Source organism: Tupaia chinensis, unplaced genomic scaffold (genome assembly GCF_000334495.1).
Source record: "Tupaia chinensis unplaced genomic scaffold, TupChi_1.0 Scaffold149964_2, whole genome shotgun sequence".
Taxonomy (NCBI): Eukaryota; Metazoa; Chordata; class Mammalia; order Scandentia; family Tupaiidae; genus Tupaia; species Tupaia belangeri.
Window position 1 is genome coordinate 2,230,102 of NW_006209806.1, and position 3,334 is coordinate 2,233,435.

Sequence of the window (3,334 nt, forward strand, 5' to 3'; positions counted from 1 at the left end):
AGTTTCCCTATGTGGAACTGGACTCCACACCCGCACGTCGCCCAGTGCAGTTGCCCAGCACAGTCTGGGGACGGCAGGAAGCAGGTCGCAGCTAGTTGTACGGGGCCAGCTGTGAGTTCGGAGACCCAGGACAGGGTGAGGCCCAGTGGGGAGGCTCCAGGGACCGCACCGAGCGCTCTCTCCCCATCCAGAAAACCCCCACCCCAATCTGGGGGCAGATGCCAGACTTTTATTCTGAAGCCGAGGCCACAACCTATGAGGTAATCCTTGGAGCTCCATTCTGAGGCGGAGTCTCATTGGACGGCTGGCGAGGCCCCTCCCCGGATTCCCGGCGCCCCGCCTTCGTCGGAGCCCATAAAAGCGCAGGTCGCGCCTCGGCAGCCACGGGACACCTGCGTCTGCCAAGACTGGCAGCAGATGCGTGGGACGAGGGGGTGGGGGGGCCTCAGGGTCCGGGACCCCGAGGACAGGGCTGAGTTTCGGGTGCCGGCGAAGTTGGACGGTCTGGGAAGCAGAGACTCCAGCCCTGGCTGCGTGGGAGGTAAGTTGTGGGCACAGGTGGCGGGGCGCAGCGGAAGTGCTCGCTGCGACCTCTCGGGGTCTCCCCTTTGCCACTCTGGAGTCCCCCAGGGAGAGGTCTGGATGGGAAGATAAATTGGCGGGGGCGTCCTAGGAGTCAGAGGGACAGAGGGCGGAAGGAGTGCGGGGCGCGGGGAGGAGGCAAGTTTCTTCCCAGCCGGGCTGAGGACAGCTGTCGGCCGACACGGGAGGAAATGGCTCCGTTTCAGCACCGACGCTGCGGACAGCGCCGCTCGGGGTCCTGGGTGCGAGCCGCGAGCCGTTTCAGCACCGGGGCGCGGACAGCTCCCGCGGGGTGCCCTGAGCGCGTCCCTTTCCAGCACCGGGACTCTGGACAGACCCCCCCCACACGTCCAGGTAAAGGGACAGCCCTTTCCCCTGACTTGGGGGGAGGGGAGCTGTCTGGGATGGCGACGTTTCTGGAAACTTAGCCCTCATCTAATGGAGTTTTTTAAAAACGAATTATTCTCCAGATAAGCAGGAGAGACGAGCACACACAGAAGTCTGCACTTCCCACCAGGTAAGATGGTCCGTCGGTGAGGCGGGGAGGACAGGCCAGATGGCACTGCGACCTTTCCAGACCTCTGCAAGGCGCACCGCGCCCGGCGTTCGGATGCACTCCGTCGTCCCACCTTCAACCGCAGGCACCGGCGTCGTCGTGTTCCGGCGACGTTTGAAGAAACTGAGGCCCCCAGGGTGAGGGGAGGTAGCCAGCCCAAGGGCTCCCCGTGCGGGGGAGCAGCCCTCAGTCAGCCTGTCCTTGGCCCGGCTCCAAATCCCGTTCCCAGTGCCTGGGTGGGATTGGACCATGCCTGCCTCCGGGAGAGCCAGGCAGGGCAAACAGGAAGCTGGAAGCTCAGGTGTCCCGGCGTGGCCCAGGTGCGGGACCAGCGGGGCAGGCGGCGGGATGCGGGGCAGCAGGTGGGGAAGGAGGAAGATGCGTGGCTGTGGTCCGGTGCTGTGTGGAAGACTAGTGATTTTGTTGTTCTGATATGTGATGACAACAAGTCACAGCCGGCCTCACGGCGTGGACCCCTCTCGACCTTCACCTGAAACGGACAAGCAGGGGGCGGGCTGGCTCCATGGGCTCCAGGCCTGGGCAGGGGAGGGATCAGACGGGGGCACCCCCCACACACACGTGAGCGTGCACCGTGCACAGCTGGCCACGTTGCTCTCACCGCAGCCTCGCAGACCTGGAGCAGGTATCTGTCCCCAGGCAGCGGGAGGTGGGGTGAGGGGGTGCGGGGGTGCTTTCCCTCTCTGTCTCCATCCCTCTGTCTGTCTCAATTTTTATTTTACCTGCCTCTTGTTTTGTTTGTTTGTTTGTTTTTTGTTTTTTAGGATTTTGCTATAGGTCATGTGTGCTCATCAAAAAGACAGGGAGAGACAGAAAGCGAGAAATCACCCCCCAGGGGGGATGGCCACGCCACAACCCCTTCTCCTTCATTCTCCTCTCCAGATCTTGGGCACGCACGCACACACTCCCGGCGTGAGTTTAAGCCACCACATTCGGGACTTGAACCGCAGTCAACTACTTGGGAGTCCAGCGACGTAGCCATTATGCCAACTGCTGGTCCCTTTTATCCACCCCTAAGCCAGAGCCCTTGCCCACCTTGTGACGCTTCCCCAGGCGTGAATGAGGAAAGGGTGCTCAGAGCCCTCTGGGGGGTTCTGAGCACGCGTACTTGTCAATGAAAGTTCCAGAAGTAATGTTTTCTCTCTCTCCCCTCCCGTGGGTTCTGTGGACCCCTTACAGGACAGGTGTGAATGCAAGCCTGCTGGTGAGGAGACGCATCGCTCAAGCTGGCTCCTAATTTGCTGAGACAGCCAACGCGAGTAAACGGCAAGACGCTGAGTTCATTGCAGCCTCGGAGCCAGCCCCCGTCGACGCTGTCCTCTCAGCGCGTACCCCCTGCCTGCGCCCCCCGGGCTGGCTCTGCCTTTCCATCCAAGCCCGAGTTCATCAAGACAAACCCTGCTGCTCGCCACCCTCCCCCCAACGCACAGGCTCGGAGTCTGTTACTTTCTTGCTGTTCACAGGTCCGCCTCCCTGTCACACTGAGCTCCGAGAGGGCAGAACCCTTGCGCTTTCCCTGCTCTGTCCACAATGCCTGGTCCAGAGCCTGACACACAGTAGGCGCTCAGCGAACATTTGCTGGATCTCCGAAGGCCCTGGGCCAGCCCCGGAGTGCAGTGGTTAAGGGAGCCAGGTCCTGGGGCCAGCAGGTGGCATAGTGGTTAAGGCACTGGCTTCCCACATGGCCAATCATGGATTGAGTCTTGGACCCAGGGTTTGAAAATCACGCTGGGCCTGTGTGCTTGCATGCCCAAAATCCCAAGAGAAGAATGGAGGAGACGGGATTGTGCTGTGGGGGGGGGATTTCCCCTCTCTCTGTGCCTCTCCCCAGCAAGCACATGTGCCCTATGGTAAAAATCTTCCAAAGAGAGCTGGGTCCCCCATGCCCAGCCATGTCTCGAACCCCAGCCCCGGCAGTATGTAAGACACACCAGGCATGCGTGTGTGCCCCGATCCCAATGGAACGGAGGAAAATGGATTGCTCTGACCATGCCCCATGACGCGTCTTTTCTATCTCTCTCTGGCAAGTGCACGCGCCCTTCAGCCAGAAAAATAAACCACGTAAGAGGAGCACAGAGTAAGCCCCGCCGGGCTGTGGTGGTGCGGCGGCAGTGCAGCGCTCTGTGAGCTGGAGTCACGTGGGTGCACATCCAAGGTCTTCCCGCACCTGCCGGGCTC

At 61.4% G+C, this 3,334-nt stretch overlaps 1 long non-coding RNA gene and 1 other non-coding gene across 3 annotated transcripts; both read left to right on the forward strand.

The window, feature by feature from the left end:
* Nucleotides 1-401: 401 nt before the first annotated feature.
* On the forward strand, nt 402-2,827 carry LOC102488151 (uncharacterized). Of its 2 annotated transcripts, XR_001369929.2 has the most exons (5): nt 402-541; nt 789-936; nt 1,053-1,099; nt 2,039-2,068; nt 2,336-2,827. It is a non-coding gene; the product is annotated as an uncharacterized LOC102488151 (long non-coding RNA). The 2 variants fall into 2 exon arrangements; XR_337803.2 differs by lacking the exon at nt 2,039-2,068.
* MIR7-1 (microRNA mir-7-1) lies at nt 1,543-1,602 on the forward strand. Its single transcript, NR_129360.1, has one exon. It is a non-coding gene; the product is annotated as a microRNA mir-7-1 (primary transcript).
* Nucleotides 2,828-3,334: the final 507 nt, after the last annotated feature.